Source organism: Eptatretus burgeri, chromosome 9 (genome assembly GCF_056783735.1).
Source record: "Eptatretus burgeri isolate ZD-2024b chromosome 9, Ebu_testis_v1, whole genome shotgun sequence".
NCBI lineage: Eukaryota > Metazoa > Chordata > Myxini > Myxiniformes > Myxinidae > Eptatretus > Eptatretus burgeri.
The window spans coordinates 31850741-31869804 of record NC_140969.1 but is presented as its reverse complement, the minus strand read 5'-3'; the positions used below and the strand labels follow the sequence as shown (position 1 = coordinate 31869804).

The 19064-nt window shown below is 42.8% G+C and overlaps 1 long non-coding RNA gene across 1 annotated transcript in view; it reads left to right on the top strand.

The window, feature by feature from the left end:
* The first annotated feature begins 10094 nt into the window (after window positions 1–10094).
* The window catches only part of LOC147019847 (uncharacterized), a 42512-nt gene continuing 33542 nt past the window's right edge, over window positions 10095–19064 (top strand). The window contains exon 1 of the long non-coding RNA XR_015061539.1: window positions 10095–10240. This is a non-coding gene — a long non-coding RNA (uncharacterized LOC147019847). The remainder of the gene's footprint in view (window positions 10241–19064) is intronic.

Sequence of the window (19064 nt, the reverse complement as noted above, 5' to 3'; positions counted from 1 at the left end):
TTTTTAATCTAATATAAATGACTTATGTTGGTAAAGATGGTTCTATCTTTGGTGTATCTCAAGAACTGGATATTGATTTATCAAATTATTACACAAAGGCACAGGCTGAACGACATAAATATAATATAACCAAAAATATTAACATGAAAAATGCTTATAAATTAAAAAATTATCCAAGCCCGACTGACGCGAATGACTTGGTGAGATTAAGCGATTTATCACAATATATATATATACTTAAATAAAACTGCCGTGTATTCCAAAGATACAGAAGTGTTGATATTATCTCCAGGTCATACAGAATTCACAGTTCGAATTAAAATAATTTTTTATAAAGAAGGGCGTATCGTTTGTATGAGAATAGAACAATGGGGGTATGATATGAATGATTTAGGGTATAATTGGTCATTTAAAATTAACCTCGAAGACCTGGAACAATTAAATCAGTCTCGTAAGGAAGAATATTATCCACTTGGTATCGAGAATGAGTTTTGTGGGGCTACGATTAGTAAACAACAAATAAAAGAATTTAATAAGGGTAAATATAATAATGGTTTTGCCCTTGTTTATCTCATGAAAACAGAAAAAACAGGATTATATATAATAAGTAAGGAAATACAAAATGATTTAACTATGGGAAGATGGGGAGGTGTTTCGTGCCATAATATTATTCTAACATATATTTCTAATACATAAATGACAGCAAGAAGGCTTCAAGAAAATTATCATTTCTGTGTTCAAGCATACCTTCAAGAAAAGGGTATTCGGTATTTTAATAAATATGTTCTACAACATAAGAATGAGGTATTTTCAATAAAAGATTGGCATTATGCTGATGTTGATAAACCGACAACTTTAGATTTAATGAAAATGTTAAATAATGAAAAAATTATAAAGTTAAGAAAAGGTAAGGCTCTTTTAGAAATACAAAAGAAATTTTATTGGTTTCCTGTTGTAAAAAAAATTATTTTGGATACAGGAATAACAAGAAATCCTGATGAATATATGTATAATATTCTATGGGGTGTAAACGATTCAAGGATAGTAAGGGACGAGGAAGGAGTTGAAGAAGAGAGGGAAGAGGAGGAAAAGGAGAAGAAAGAGAAAGAGGAGAGGGAGAAGAAAGAGAAGGAGGAAAAGGAGAAGAGAGAGAGGGAGGAAAGAGAGAAGAGAGAGAGGGATGAAAGGGAGGAAAGAGAGTGGATGAATAAATATCAAAATATGGAAACCAGTGAGATTCAAAAAAGATTAAGGGTATTACAGAAAATAACTCAACCCACCGAGGAGGAAAACAAAGAATTGACAAGTCTATTTGCAATATTTTCTACAAGACTATTGTCATCGGCAAGATATTCATTTTAATTCAAGTTTTTCATTTTTTTTTTCTTAAATAAATGGAGAGAGAGTGAAGGCATTTCTAAGGATTCTTTATGTTTTAAAAATTAAGATTCAAATGTGCATGTTGGAAACTAAAAAGGTTTTTGCACTCTGCAGGAATTTTTCTCATAAATAAATGAGTTATTGTCTCAAATGTAAAAAGAAAACTAATACTAAAAATATTTCATATATTAAAAGTAAAAATAACAGGGTTATACAAAAAGGTATATGTTCGGTGTGTGGTTCAAAAAAAAAATCAATTTATCTCCAAACACAAACTCAGAGGAGATATACAAAAGTTTTTATCAGGAAGTAAATTTACAACTACTGGAATACCAGGGGAATTACATCTACCAGGGTATTCTTTCTGTGGTCCAGGCACAAACTTGGATAAAAGATTAGATGAGGCAGACAATCCTAAATCCTGGAGTAAGCCTATCAATAGAGTTGATGAAGTGTGCATGAGACACAATATTGATTATGAGAATACCACAACGTTGGAAGAAAAGCATGAAGCCGATAGAGAAATGTTGTATAATTTGTCTCTGATACAAAATCCAACCTTGAGAGAAAAAGTTGATCGGTTCATTGTGAAGAAGATGATCAGTGCTAAATTGAAACTTGGACTTGGAAATTCAAAAAACTTGTAAGCTCTAATGATGCCATTAAGACTGAAGAGCAATTAGCTGATGAATTACATAAACCAATATTCACAAAGTTTCAGAGAAGGAAAGTTTATTCCAAGGAAGTTGATTATATCTGGTCTGCTGATTTGATTGAACTCAATAATGATAAGGGGTACAAGTATGCTTTAACCGTTATTGATTTGAGGAGTAGATATGCGTGGGTTGTCCCTTTAAAAAACAAAACAGGTAATAATCTTATGTTAGCTTTTCAACAGATATTTAATAAAAGTAAGAGAACACCTAAAAAATTGTGGACTGATGAGGGTAGAGAGTTTTATAACAAGACATTTATGAATTTTCTAAAAAATAACTATTACATTATACAGTACCTTTAATGAAGGGAAAGCAGTTGTTGTTGAACGTTTTAATCGTACCTTAAAAGAGAGACTATATAAAAAATTCACACCACTCGGTTCACAACAATGGTCATCTTTTATTCAGGATATTGTGGATAAGTATAATGACACGATTCACACGTCAACAAATATGAAACCATCAGAAACATTTACAAAATTAAAATATGAAAAAAAGATTAATGTCAGAAAACCTAAGTTCAAAGTTGGTGATATCGTAAGAATATATAGGTGGAAATCTCATTTTGAAAAGGGTTTTACTAAACGATGGACAAAAGAACTTTTTAAAATTGTTGATGTAATAGATACGGTTCCTTGGACTTATAAGTTATATGATTTGGAAGGGGAAGAGATTTTAGGTTCATTTTATTCACAGGAATTACAAAAGACAAAACTAAGCAGATAATACCTATGGGAGCAATGGGTTGTCCCTTCACTCCCTCCTACTATACACCTTTGTGGACACTAGAGGGCCAAGTCCGAGGTGTATAACAGTATATAATGTGTGTCAAGGGGTGGACGTTCTTAGATCTGTGAACCCCAAACACAGAATGCTCAACTGAATAGTCAAGGCTTAACTTTTGTTTGTTGATGTGTGTGTGTGTGTGTGTGTGTGTGTGTGTGTGTGTGTGTGTGTGTGTGTGTGTGTGTGTGTGTGTGTGTGTGTGTGTGTGTGTGTGTGTGTGTGTGTCTCCCAACCCTCACATTCAAAATCTCAACCCCAACCCTCACATTCAAAATCTCAACCCCAACTCAATCCTCGCCCAACATAATGTCTTTTTCAAAATGAGATTTCCACCTATATATGTATTTTTTATGTTTTTTTTTTTTCTCTTCTTCCAATTCTGTCTTTTAAGGCTTTCAGGTTTGATGACATAGAAAGGGGGAGTAAGCCTGCACTTTCTTCCCAGAATGAACAATGTATATTTTTTGTTTTTTTCTCTTCTTCCAATTCTGTCTTTTAAAGCTTTCAGGTTTGATGACGTAGAAAGGGGGAGTAAGCCTGCACTTTCTTCCCAGAACGAACAATGTATATTTTTTATGTTTTTTTCTCTTCTTCCAATTCTGTCTTTTAAGGCTTTCAGGTTTGATGACATAAAAAGAGGGAGTAAGAACTTTCTTGATAGGTTTAGATCCCAAAGAGTGGTAGCATTTCAAGTCTTCAAAATAAACCCAACTTTCCAAGTCTCCAAGGTATAACCACATTCCTGTTGAGTTTCCAAGATATGTATCACATTGTGAGTTATCAACCCAGAACCCACATTTCAAGTCTCCAAAAATATAACCATCTATCCAAGACTCCAAGGTAGAATCACAATTTCCAGAAATATAGTGGGTTTCAGTGATAGATCTCACATAGTATAACTGTGGATCATCAAGGAAAACTCCATTTTTCCAATTTTTATGGGTTTCAGTGATAGATCTCACATAGTATAACTGTGGATCATCAAGGAAAACTCCATTTTTCAAAATGTCTGAAAATTGTGTCTCCAAGGTAAAACTTGTATTCTAGCTCATCAAGGTATAACTTGTTCAGGGGGTATTGTCTTGATAACTCACAATGAGTACTATTGTTGCAAAACTCTTTTTCAGGACTTTGCTGGTCTCCAAGGTATAACTCTTTGGTTGGATCATCAAGGATGAACTCGTTCTGTGGGTCTTGGTCGCTCATAAGGTCTTCAACCAAGCCAACAATTTCGCCCCAAGTTGTAGCAAAAGCAGTATTTTCATTTCGTATTTCAGACACAATTTCCTGTGAGAGAAAATAATAATGTATTAATTAAGTTATTTAATTATTAAACGAGCCGATGTTTAAAAGGAACTAAAAATAGGAAAATAAAAATCTTACCTCAACAGATAAGAGGTTTGAATCCAGTTCATCAACTTGAATGTTTAGTTCCATACAAGTCTGAGAGTTCCAAGGAACCCCAAAGTCATCCCACTCAAGGTCTTGGTCGCTCACAAAGTCTTCAACCAAGCCAACAATTTCGCCCCAAGTTGTGGCAAAATCGGTATTTTCATATTGCATTTCAGATACAATTTCCTGTGAGAGAAAATAATAATGTATTAATTAAATTATTTAATTATTAAATGAGTATGCTTCAATCAAAGTTTGAAAATAGGAAAATAAAAATCTTTCCTCAACAGATAAGAGGTTTGAATCCAGTTCATCAACTTGAAGGTTTAGTTCCATACAAGTCTGAGAGTTCCAGGCGAGCACACAGCACACCATCACCAGCAAAAAAATGTTTAAAATGGAGCCTGGGCTTGAGGCTTTTATAGGGAAAGACTGGTGGGTGTGGTTTCCTTTGGAAATTCCCTGGGCAAGCCTAGGCAAGCCTTCATTGGGAAATTTTTCAAAACCATAACATGCTGGAATTTTCTCGTGATTTCTTTGTGAGTCAGAGATGAACTGGAAATGATGTAAGAGTAGGCGGGGCTTAGCAAAAGTAGGTGGGGCTTAGGGAAAGTGGGCGTGGCTTATAAAAATACCTCATGAAAAGTGGGCGGGGCTTATAAAAATCCACAGAAAAGTGGGCGGGGCTTAAAGTGGGCGTGGCTTATGGAATACCTCGTGAAAAGTGGGCGGGGCTTAAAGAAAAGTGGGCGGGCTTATGAAAAGTGGGCGGGGCTTAACAAAAATAACCTGTGGCTCAGGAGGTGGTCAAACAAGAGCATTAAGAGAAGTTTATCATTTCGTAATGGCACAAATGGGGTATCTTAAAAAATATAAAGATTCAAATGTTTTGTTTTTAAATATTTTAGATGGGGATTATTGTGCAAAGAAAATTAAACTATTGAAGGAATTTGAGAATGAACAAATCTTTATAGGTTCAATGAGTGAGCTGTTCAATTCAATGAGGTTCAACCTCCAGGTTAAAAGGGGAGACAAATAAATATACCTTGGGATAAAAAGGGGGTTTATTTTTCAGGAAAAAAAAAGGGAATCGCTGAAAATCCCTCATTCATTTACATAGGGAAAAGTGAGCCAGAATCAGTATATTCACCCTACTGTCATGCACAGATTTATCCCATCTTGTCTTCAGTTGTCATACCCTTCCTCCTTCCCATGATACACTGAAGCTTGTGGTGAGGCAGTTCACCTGAAACAACTTGACTCCACCTCATGGAAGGCAAATCCTACTGAAGGCAATCTCAGTTCCTCCCACAAAGCTTGAAACAAGTGTGTGTCTACCCTCAGGAAAGCCAGGGAACGACATGTTTCTCATCTTAAGTCTGAACTCTCAAACCTGTTTCCCTCCTCCACATCCTGGTGGCATCGAGTTAAGTCTGTTTCTGGTGTATGTTTCCCCTCCATCCCCTCACCTCAAAAGACTACATCGCTGACATTGCATGTAAAAAGGCTGAATGCCTAAACTCTGTGTTTGCTTCTAAATCTTGCGTTTCAAACCCATTGCTCTCTGTACCCAACTTACCCAGTCACACCCAACTGTCCCTGGACTCTGTGTTCTTTTCTCCTGAGAAGGTGAAGAGCTTGCTGTCAAACCTATACTCAGATTCAGCAAACGGTCCAGGTGGCATCAGCCCACGTGTTCAAAAAACCTCCTCCACTGCTCTTGCTCAAAAATCTTGTCTCTCTGTTCTCTTCACCCTCTCATTTGCTCAAGGTCATCTGCCATCTGCTTCGAAATCAGCAAATATTACCACTCAATATAAGAAATGTGCAAAAACCAATCCCTGCAACTCCAGACCAATCAGCCTGCTCCCAATCATCGGCAAGTTCATGGAATCTATCAGCACTTCCGACATCAAATCTTTCCTCTTCTCCAATGGCTTGATTTCCGACCATCAATTTGGATGTAGACTGGGTCAAGCAACCCTGGACATGCAACTTCTGCTTTTCCAACAATGGATGGAGGCCCTAAGTGCCAAACATGAGATCAGGGCCATCTCTCCAAACATATCGTGAGTTTTCGATATGGTCTGGCATCCCGCACTGCTTACCAAACTTTCTTCTTATGGAATCCAAGTCAATCTCCACTCATGGCTCATGGACTTCGACTCCTGTCACTGTCAATGTGTGCCTCTTCATGGAATCCTCTCATCTCTTCTTCCCATCCAGGCTGGAGCTCCTCAAGGCAATGTTCTGGGACCTGGGCTTTTTGTTTTCAGCAATGATCTCTCAGACTTTCTGGAAAATCCTCTTTATCTCTTTGCTGATGACTCCACCCTCTGCCATACCATATCTCATCCATCTGGTTGGCAGGCAGCAGCCTCTTCACTTTTTGTAGACCTGGATAAAATCACAAGCTGGTCAAACAATTGGAATATGTCTTTCAATCCTGACAAATCCCACACCCTCACCATGTCTTTCTGAAAGGACCGTCTGAAAACCCCCTATCCCCATCTACTTTCTCAACAATCCCCTTGATGAAGTCCTTTCATTCATGCTTTTGGGTCTCACTATCTGCCACGATCTTTCCTGGGAAAGCCACACCTCCAAGCTTTCCTCAAAAGCCAGTCGCCGACTGGGCATCCAACGTCGTGCAAAGTCCTTCCTTGGCATACTTGAGCTTTTTATCATTTTCAAAGCTTTCATCTGCAGTCTGATGGAGTACTACTCTCCCATCTGGGCTGGTGCTCCCACCTCTCACCTTTCTCGGCTTCACGCTGTGGAAACCAAGGTTTTAAGATCATTGGTATCTCCCACGATGAAGCTGAGGCTGTGGGTCTTTTACTTTCTCACAGAGGCAGGTTGGTGGTCTTTCTGTCTTCTGCCATCTCCTCTCTGGCCTTGCCCCCCCGCCCCCGCTTGCTCTGTCCATGCTCTGTCCCCCCTATATTTTCTCAGGGCACTGAAGGTCCACGAAAAAACCCCTGGTGAAACTGTGGAAATCAAGAATCACTGCTCACCTTCACTCTTTCATTCCTCTTTTTTCCCTCCTCTGGAACAAACTCCCACACTCTCTTCATTCCCACTCCTCCATCCAGATCTTCAAAACAGTTGTTCACCCCAACTCATATCTTCCCCATCCAAAACCATGATCTTTTCTACCCCCTTTAAACCACTCCAAACCCACTTCCTTCAAATTCCCTCTTTTCCTTCCTGAAAGTACCTGTCGTACCATCTTGTTTACCCCGTGTGCTCTGTGTACCCTACCCCATCCCTCTTAGTTCCGCAGATCTCCTAATATCTCTGTTCTCCACTGTTTTGTACTTCCCTCTCCTGCCCCTCTTGTCTTCTGCCTTGTTGTATGTTTCTGTGTGTTAGCTCTTGCATGAGCCTCGACTTGGTAACATGCAAAAAAAATAACAAAATGCCATCCCAGTGTGTCACAGGCAGGGTGATTCATGAATGTACGTGCCCTCCCTCAGATAGACATTAAACTGGGAGTCCTGTCTGCTGGAATTAGTTCTTTAGTTATCCTTCACATTAGTTGGTATCTTTCTTGGAATTGATGAAATAAGTTTAATCTTTGGTGCCAGATAAACATCCAAGAGTAATGAAGGAGATGGCAGAGCAGGTAACCATGATGTTTACTTATGTAATCAAACAGAAAACTAAATACAGTACATACAGTACTTTAGATACAGTACTGCATTGGCGTCATCAGAAGGAACCTGAAGAAGTAAAGGTCAAAGATGGAGTCATCAGGAGGAACTTGGAGAGGATTCGGGTTTCAGCCGCTACTTGTCCACCCTCAAATCCTGTTCAGGCACAGCCAAATGAGCCTTGCACAAAACTTTCTGCAATAATTCACTTCTCCAAGACAGATAGACAAAGAAAAACGAAAATAAAGAGTAAAGGTTTCTCCTGATTCCTCCATCATTGCTCCTTGAAGAACCCAGATAGATCGATTGTTATGCTTATCTGCTCTGTCAACATGAGTCTGTCATTGATGTGTTATCGGCCTACATTTGCTCAACCAACATGATTCCTGATCCACCCAGACTTCCACGAGTTGTCAGCATCCAAAGTTCCCCATGCCTTCACATCTTCCAGAGTGTAAATACTTTTTCTAAACATGACAGAATTCATTCATTCTGGATATAAAATGGTTGGAAAGTTTGTCTTGCTTCTGGACCATACTGGTTTCGGCAATTCGTACGGTCGGTGTTGCTGACACCTGTATTGTTATGGTATCATTCATGAGACAAAGTGTCTGACAAATCGACAGAGCAAAGCTTTTGGGACAAGTTTTGATCCCAATTATGTGAACATGAAAGTACACAAAGCACAATAACACAACCAATATGAACGTGGGTGCTTTTGTTTGTTTTAAACTGTTGTGGAGGGAAGATCTACCTCGCATGGATTGAGGTGTCAGAGCGGTAAACTCCGACACCACTACATCCCTGCTTTTGTCTCTTAATTATGTCGTGTTTGAACATCAGTTGCACCGTGACTGCATCTATTCATGACGTACTACCAGAACGGACCTTTTAAAACTCGAGACTGCTTTGGACCTTCAAACGCCTGAGACCCTTTGGAATCTTGAGACCTTTCGACCTTTGAAGTCCCATGAGACCATTTCTTCTTTGGCCCATGGGTCTTAGACGTTTGAGACCCCTTACGTCCATGAGACCCCGAAGACCCTTTGAACCCTATCCCCTATTGGAACATATCCATATCCCCTTTATCCTTTAGATATTATGAACCCTTAAGGCCCTCGTGGATCATTTACAGCTTTACACCCTTTAGATGTGTAGACATTTCGACCCCTTTAAACGCATCATTCAAACATCAAAGGAGTCTTCTGACAAAACACAGACGACACTTTTTTTCAGCGAGTAATGCAAGCAAACCCGACCCGCCCAGCTGAAGTTCCACGACAGCATTGTTTTCCATGGAGACCGCCATGTTGTTAAGCGGTGGTGAGCACTCCGTTCCGTTAGAGTGCTTGCTTAAGCACTTTCAATCTGGTTTCTTATCAGTCATGAGAGATGACCCCCAAGTTCTGATGTTCAAGAACGGGGGATTATCTCCTATGGTAGATCGCTCGCTTTGCATCCGAGAGGGAGCGGGATCGATGCCCGTATCCTCCAACCGTTTTGTCCCTCATTAAAATTATAAAATCCACTTAATCAGGAAGCAGAGGACAAACTGTGCTTCATGGTCTGACGTCATCCGTATCCAGTCACGTCATTTATGACGTGTTTGTTCCCTCGTTTTTGACGATTTGGTGAAACAACGTTCCTCTTCTTCTTCGTCCTCACGAACACGCTTTCACCTCTCCCAACAGTCCCGACTCCGTCACGTTCATTCATGTCAGCGATTCACTTCATGTTGTGGATTTAAATTTTCAAACTACTCCATATGCGGCTCACGGTGTGATTCCTCATGTTTGGAATTGGTTAACATCAAAAATTGTATTCATTTTTCAAAATACTTGTTGTTGATAAAGAAGGTTTTTGAGATTTTGCCTCCGAATAAAAAAAAAAACGTGAAAATAAACCGTGATTGGTGGTTGTAGTTAAAATTATCAACTACCAATCACGTAACGATAAATCTCCGGTGTATTTTTGAAATCTTCACACTGCAGTGTTTCTTTAGCCTGTCCGGCCATTACCAATTTATGAATCGATAAATCATAAACAACAATCGATGAACTCCTTCGTGGATTCAATAAACTGATGAAGAAAATAAACTAACAAATTCCTTAAAAAAAAAACCCTGTCAGATAACCGGATTCAAACAACTCGTCACTGTGACAGCAGACGAGCAATCGGCGTGACGTCACACAATCCGGAAGCTGTTCGCCGGGTGGCATTCCGACTTCCGGTACACATGCACCACGAGGTCCACAAGGAAGGCTTTGTGGGCGAGTTTCTCTAAATATGTCGATATTCGAAGACAGAAAGGTAAGATGTTGTTGTAATGCACAGAAAATTATGCTCGAGAATATGTTTTCGTCAGATTAACTGCTTAAGCATTTTACTCTTGCATCAATGGGGTAATTCGCCACTTTGTTGAATGAATATCAACAAACAAAAGGAGGCGCGTGGTGTGGTCTGTGTGGTGCCTGTCCCGTGGGTGGCAGCTCGAGAGTAGGCCTCGGGGTCCGGTTCCACTTCCAGGCAGGGGCCACACCTTCCAAACCGAGGAAGGGATTTTTCATACCAGGTGGGTGGGTGGTTATTTGAAAAGACAGGATAAAAAGTGTATTGAGAAAAATCAAGTCTAAAAATTCATCAAGACAAGTTTCAGGATTAGGATTCTCGTTTGTTTCTTCCCTGACAAGTATATTTCAGGATTATGATCCTGCTTTTTGTTCGATGTATACTAATTTTATTATTTAAATTTTCAGAGTTCTTGTTATTTAATATAGTCTTAATGTTGAAGGCCCACCGCCTTGCTGTAGTACTGATTATTTGAAAAGGTAGGAAGGATAAAAAGTGAATAATATATTGAAAAAAAAAATCAACAATCGATAAATGTGATTTCGTCTTGTAACCCTTATTCAGATGACGTCACCCGTCACGTGACTGGCAGCTCCGCCATATTGAGTGGCAAGAAAGTATTAAGGCGTCCATAATAACCGATAGTCTCCACTTCAACTACACCATTATTTCCATGCAAGCGATTTTTCTTTTTTTCTGCAAATGGGTAAGAGTCGTTGTGCCCCGGGATGTACTCAGCGATATACTAAAGGCTCTGGAGGGCAGTTTTACCGCTTTCCCGCCGAAGTAGACCGACGGAATCTTTGGATATCGGTTCTGAGAAGAGAAAAATGGCGACCTGGCGAGCATGACTGGTTGTGTGGCCTTCATTTTGTCTCCGGTATGTAACTCATTTCTGATACGTTATTTCAGTAGTTGGTATTAAATAGCTGGTGGTAACAATATTGTCTGATTTGTATCATTAAAATGCATTATATCCCTTGTTTTATTGACAGAATGAGATAGGCTAGATCGCCTTTCTAACAGCTGTCTAACGTGCACAGTTCTGAGTTGTTTCTTCGAAACTTGTCTTTTTGCTATTACATCGCAGATTAAATTAGTTTATTTTAAATAGCATTTTAGAAACTTGAAAAAAAAATCAGTGTAACATTTTCACAACAAAGTCACATTGATATGTATAATCTATCTATAATTCCAGGTGTGTGTGTGTGTGTGTGTGTGTGTGTGTGTGTGTGTGTGTGTGTGTGTGTGTGTGTGTGTGTGTGTGTGTGTGTGTGTGTGTGTGTGTGTGTGTGTGTGAGACCGCTGTTTCTCAAACAACCACTGGTCCAATCTAATTGAAACTTGCCAGGTATATTGCTGGGGACATAAGTATGTGCCTTTTCAAGGTTTGATATTAATCGGAGAAGTGGTTCCCAAGTTATGGCCATGTATTTACCAAACCAATGACAGGACACGTTGCTGCATAGGCGTGGCCGATGGGGAAAGGGCGCCATTTAGTTACCAATGACAGGACACGTTTCTGCGTAGGCGTGGCCGTTGGGGAAAAGATCTTCAGTTACCAATGACAGGACACGCTGCGTCGGCGTGGCCGTTGGGGAAGAGATCCTCAGTTACCAATGACAGGACACGTTGCTTGGCATTTTGCACCCACAGTATCTATCTTCTATCTTTAATTCCAGCAATCTATGTTTGTTTGTCTTTTCAAGGTTTGAAATTAATCGGACAAGTGGTTCCCAAGTTATGGCCAAGTTCGAGCGCGTTCCCCATTACGGGTTACAACGTACGGATTTCCTGATAATGATGACTTGCTGTAGTCTCATAATTTCTCGATTTCTTATGCGTATTTATAGATAAACACAATGCCCCAATCCAGTCGTCGTTTACGAGAGCGAAGGAACAGCCTGTCTGGTTGTTTGAAAGTTTTTTTTTTGTTTGTTTTTTTTGCACGTACGGCCACACACGTACGGGAACGCGAGAGCGAAGGAACGGCCTGTGTGGTTGTTGTTTCTGACACGTGGTTTAATAGTTTTTTTATTTTTATTTTTGCACGTACGGCCACACACGTACGGGCACGCAAGAGCGAAGGAACAGCCTGTGGTTGTTGTTTCTCGCACGCGGTTTGGAAGTTTTTTTTTTTTTTTTGCACGTACGGCCACGCACGTATGGGCACGCACTAGTCTCTATAATTCCAGCAATCTCTGTGTGTGTGTGTGTGTGTGTGTGTGTGTGTGTGTGTGTGTGTGTGTGTGTGTGTGTGTGTGTGTGTGTGTGTGTGTGTGTGTGTGTGTGTGTGTGTGTGTGTGTGTGTGTGTGTGTGTGTGTGTGTGACCGCTGTTTCTCAACAACCACTGGTTCGATCTAATTTAAACTTGCCAGCTATATTGCTGGGGACCTGAGTATGTGCCTTTTCAAGGTTTGAAATTAATCGGACAAGTGGTTCCCAAGTTATGGCCAAGTTAGAGCGCGTTCCCCATTAGGGGTTACATGTACGGACTTCTGGATAGTGATGACTAACTGTATTATAATAATTTCTCGATTTCTTATATGCATTTATAGATAAACACAATGCTCAATCCAGTCGTCATTTACGAGATTGAAGGAACAGCCTGTGTGGTTGTTTGAAAGGTTTTTTTTTTGCATGTATGGTCACGCACGTACGGCCATGCACGTACGGCCACGCACGTACGGCCACGCATGCACGGCCACGCACGTACGGCCACGCGAGAGCGAAGGAGCGGCCTGTGTGGTTGTTGTTTCTGGCACGCGGCTTGAAAGTTTTTTTTAAAAAATTTTTGCACGTACAGCCTTGCACGTACGGGCACGCACTAGTTAGAGGAAATCAATGAGGGTGTGGGTCCGTATAAGTACCATATATGGGAGTCTTTCTCCGGTTTAAGCAATCATCACATGGGATTACAAGAACCTTATACAAGTCATCAGTATTTTGAACACAGTATATTCACTTTCTCTCCAAGCACCTGAGAAAGGGAAGTTCACCCTCTCTCCTTCGTGTCTGAAAATCGGGAAGTGCCTGGAAGAGCACTGTCGTGCTGTGGAAATGAGGAAGTAATCCCTCTGCACTATGTTTGAAGAATATTCAAGATTATATTTTGAATCACAAAGAAGCATCAGAACAATAATGAAACAAAGTTTAACTAAATGCAAGCAAGAAACAATCTTTTATCAAAATAAGATATTAAAAGTAAGTTTTAACTGAAAGAAAAGTCTGAAATTTCTGTGTCAACCCTCACATTCCTCCCTATTTTTGATGCAAAAACAAATCTGTTTTTGCAAAAACAACTCTAGGATTTCAAAAACTAAATTTGTCTCTAATTAGCAATGGGATCATCTCTCTACCGAACAATAAGGGCTTGCCCTCCACGAACGCATGGCTGCCACTGCCTCCGGACGGGTCGTGTCCCATCAGACACCGCGATAAAGCTGGATTTTCTCTCCGGGGTGAGTCCATTCCTGCTGGTCTTGCCCCCATTCATGACATCACTAAGTGGGTGCCAACCGCGCATGTAATCCCTATCACAGAGTTCAATCCTGACGTTCAAATCTCTAAGGCATGGCTCTTTGATGGTATGTAGAGCTCCACCCACACCCTTTTCCTCCTTTGAGAACACCAGCTCATCTCAGCATCAGTGGGCATCCATATCCACCCCCTTCCTTCAGCCAGCAAAGCCCAACAGTCCACGGAGCCAGGTCGCCCAAAGAATCTGCAAGAGAAGGTCTCACACACACCAGTTACATCCAATTAGGTAATCCACTTTTCTTATGACAAAGTACTTTACTCGGTTTGTATGTGAACTAGTTGGTGCTATTCTAGTGTCTCGTATGTATCCCGTCTGTTTCCTCAGCAAGCTCCTCCAACATTTTCTGATTTTCCTGAATTGTTGGATTTCCTGCAATGCTTTGTCAGTCATTGATTCTTTCTTATATTAATTTCAGTGGTTGGAAATTCTCCATCGGTTCTTCCTCTTCATTGATCACTTGGACACATGTGATGATGTTGGGTTTCTCACAAAATTTCACCCGCACGGTGTCTCGACCAAAAGTCACAGTAGGTTGAGTCACAATAAGTTCCTTTTCTGGGATTTCTGCCTTATCCCCAGGTGAACTCCAATTTTGAGGTGAACTCCAATCTCCACATGAACGGTCCAGCATAGATGAGTCACTCAGCTTGTCCTCGTATACCACCATCTCCATTTTTGTTGATGTTTCCTTCTCTGTTCCTGAAGCACACAGTCTCACACATGCCCTGATTAATTCCTTAATACAAGCAATGATGACAATAATGGCTATAAAGATCACGAGCCCCATGAACAACCAGTGGATTATCCATGCTCCCAAACCACCAAATATTCCCTCAAACTACGATCCCATTTATCATCCTTTATTAAAGTCATGGTACTTCGCACCTTCAGCTTTAATTTTGTCAGCCAAATTATTAATTTCTTCTGTATTGTCAGGAAGAGAGGTGCAACATTCCGCAACTATGATGAACAAGTCCCTCCCTTTTCTGCCAACAGCATATCAAGAGCCATGCGGTTTTGCATAACTGTCGTCCACAGAGTAACCAATTCCACACTTGTTTTGTGAAACCCCTCACTAGTGGTGTTGGCGAGTTTCTCCAAAGATGCTGCCATGTTAATAGTTTCCCTCGCACTTTTGCTAGCTCCATAAGGAGGGAATGCAATCAGGAAAAATCTCTCAACTTCTGAAATGGCTCTTTTTGGTCTTGTCTGTGGTATAAATGGTGATTAGTCAGGTCAGGTCAGGTATGGGAGCATGTGCCAGAACAGCACGTCGCTGCGTCCACTTTCCGCCGGTACTCCAGGGGCCTCCGTCTGGCCATCCCCCAGGCAGATGCCAGGCCCATCCCCATCTCCTTGAGATGATGGTCAACCTGTTGCAACCATGAGGCACGTGGTCGACCCACTGGCCTCCTCCACTCATGAGACTCCCTCGCTGAGAGAATCTGGTGAGCAGGATCAGAGTCAGGAAAACGAGCCACATGTCCATACAGCCGCAACTGACGCTCACGGACGATGCAGGTAACAAATCTCATCCGAGTCTCTCCCAGCAACCGCTCGTTGGACACAAAATCCGACCAGCGATAGCCAAGGATTCCCCGAAGAGACCTGGTACCAAAGGAATTAAGTCTCCGTCTCAGATCCTTGGTCAGAGTCCAAGTCTCGCACCCATAGAGCAAGAATGGAAGTACCAAGGACCTGAAGACTCGGACTTTCGTCCTCCCGCACAGGTACCGGCAGCGCCACACCCCATGATCCAGTGAATCCATGACTCCCCAGGCCCGACCCAGACGTCTATTGACCTCTGACTCGCAGCCAGCAGAGACATGAATATCACTGCCAAGGTAAGTGAATCTCTCCACGACCTCAACATCCTCACCACAAACAGACACAGACAGGACAGCAGCATCCAAGATGTCACCGAAAGCCTGGATCTTAGTTTTGACCCAAGAAACCCGTAATCCCAACGGCTCCGACTCCTCATTCAGCACCTCGAGGGCCCCCAAGAGGATGTCTAAAGTCTCCGCAAAGATGACTGCATCATCTGCAAAGTCAAGGTCCGAGATCTTGACATTCCCAAATGACGCACCGCAACTTGATCTCTCCGACATCCTCCCTAGAATCCAGTCCATACAAGTGCTGAAAAGTGTGGGGGCAAGTACACATCCCTGACGAACTCCAGTAACAACTGGAAATAAGTCAGAGATGGTACCACCACACTTCACAGCACTCTCAGTACCAGAGTAGAGTTCAGACATCAGATCGATCAGTTTTGGTGGCACCCCACGAAGACCAAGAATCCTCCAGAGGACATCCCGATTCACTGAATCGAACGCTTTACAGAGATCAACATAGGCTGCAAGCAGCCCCTGCCGAAACTCTCGTCTGCGTTCAGTGAGGACACGAAGTGCAAGGATACGGTCAATCGTTGACCTCTTTGGTGTAAAGCCTGACTGCTCTGGACGCTGGTGCTCAAGCAGATGGTGGCGAACCCTATCGAGAATTATCCGAGCAAAGACCTTGCCCGGCACTGAGAGCAGCGTCACCCCTCGGTAGTTGTTGCAGTCTTGGCGATCACCCTTCCCTTTCCAGAGAGGGACAACAAGGCCCCTCTTCCAGTCAGTTGGGATGATGCCTGTGTTCCAGGCAGAGCACAAAACTGCATGCAACGACACGAGTGCGGCATTTCCACCAGCCTTGAGAAGTTCAGCATGGATGCCACAGATCCCTGGAGCTTTGCCCCGTTTCAACTGGTTCACCGCAGCCCGTGTTTCCACAAGCGTAGGTGGACCACAGTTGATTCGAGGGTCAGCAACAGGGATTGTAACACCCTTGACGTCCAACTCGACAGTTGGGGGATCAGCCTGGTACAACCGCTCAAAGTAACCGGCCCAGCGGGCCTTCACTTCAGACTCCTCTGTCAAGAGCCTACCACTCTCTGCTCGAACTGAAGTGCTCCGAGGGATGGGCTTGGATGAACGTAATGCGCGAATTCCCCTGTAAGCGGGACGAGAATCACCTGTCCACAGGTGATGCTCTACCCCCTCACAGATTCCTCGCACATAGGCCTCCTTGTCCACCCTCAGTGCACGTACAGTTTTACGCCTCAGCTCCCTGAACAGCTCAGCTCTGCCATTCAGCCGGGCCCTGCGACTCTGGTCAATGGTATCCAGTGTCCCTTGAGAGACAAAATTCTTCTTTGCCCTGCGGTGAGCTCCAAGGCATCCACCGGCAACATCAAGGACGGTGGTCTTGAAGGCGCTCCACAACTCTTCAGGACCCCCCAAAGCACCCAGACCCCCCAAGTGTCCACTCAGCCTGTTCGTAAACTCCTCAGCTACTCTCTCATCCCTGAGCTTGGCAACATCCAGCCTCGGCTGGGATGGTACCATTCTCCAGGATTTAAGGTGCAGCTTTAGAGTTGCTACAACAAGCCTGTGGTCAGTATTGAGGAACTGAGCACTCCGGTAGACCCTGCAGTTCTGGATCATCCTCCAACGACCGTCAATGAGGACATGGTCAATCTCCTTTGCCACACCGCCAGCGTTGGAATACCAAGTCCAGCGATGAGCTTGTGGGCGCTGAAACCATGAACCAGCCACCCTAAGTCCATGACTTCTTGCAAAGTCAAGGAACTTAGTGCTATTCTGGTTCATAGTTCCTGACCCATGGGGACCAACACACACCTCATAACCGTCCCTATCAGTTCCAGTCGATGCATTGAAATCCCCCAAGACTAGAAGTGTATCTCGTCTGGGGCACTGATCAACCACAGACTCGAGTGTGGCGTAGAATGCATCCTTCACGGTGAGATCACTCGCCTCAGTCGGAGCATAAACAGAGACCAGGGAAATGACACCTAAGGAGTGACGAATCCTTAATCTCATAATACGCTCGTTGACCGGTGTTACCTCAATTATCATTGGGGTCAGCTTATTGGACACAGCTACAGCAACTCCTTGGGTATGGTAACCATCAGAGCGACCAGACCAATAGTAGGTGTAACCACCCACCATTATCTCGCCGCAATCCGGTCTCCGAACCTCAGAGAGAGCTGCAATCCTGATGTCCAAACGCTTGAGCTCAGATGATAACAGAGACAGGTGATCATCCTCTCTTAGGGATAGGACATTCCAGGCACCCACCCGAAGGGACCGCCTCAGGTTAACCCAAGGAGACCGCCGTCTGGTGGACGACACCTCAGCACCACTCCGACACACTCTCCCGCAATCTGACCCAGGGATGTTACCCCGTGGTTTCCCTCCTATCAAAGATTGGGGGTCCCGAAGGCTTTGCCCCAATCCCGTCATCCGGTGAGCTGCCCTGCGAAGGGAAGCTGCACAGGAGGTACTCCCACGGGGTGGGTTTTCAGATTTTTTTGCGTTTTTGCATTTTGCGGAATGAAGGGTTTTATGGTGGCCGGAGTGCAAATCCTGCCACCAACCTCCTAATAAGAAGTGACCCAACTGCAGGAGGACGTCCGCAGACACAGTTGGGCACTAGATATGGATGGCCGTTGGCTCACAAGGAGCTCCTCCGCCCTTTGACAAGTTTTGTTTTTAATCCTGCTGGGTGTCCATTTCCAAACACCCTCCTCACCAGAAAACCTGGTGGGGGAGACGGTTTAGTCGCCGACAACCCGACCATGGAACAGGTTAGTACAGGTTTACATGGTACCTGTAGCAGGTCACAGATCGAACCTGACCTGACAATATTGGTCCATAACCTGAATTCTGAGTATTACATATCCCAAATAGCATGATCCTGTCCATCCCACTGGCAACCATGAGTATGCCCCATATCCACACACAAAGTAAGTACCATTCAAAGGTGCCTGAGGTTCCAAAAGGTTATTCACTCGTATCTTTACAGGTATGGTTGTCCCGTTAGTTAATCCTTCAATGGTTATATTTTGGTTACCATGTTCAGCATAATATTGGCATGTTGAATTTTCCAAGTAAGGTCCAGTACCCTGTCTTTTGACTCAACAAATCAGTCCAATTTGTTTGTGCATAAGTTGAAGATGTGGAGGATACCTTTCCAATCCTTCACTCTTTTTTCAATCCCTCATAATCTGTCATCTTCAATTCAATGGAGTCTCCACTTCATTCGCCTTCTAGCGCCTTAATCACGACATGTATTTTAAGATTCTTATACTTGGGGTAATACCAGTGCTCATAGTCCATACAATTGTACCCCCCCCCCCCCGTTTCCCCTTATTTCTGCTATTTCCCCTCGTACTC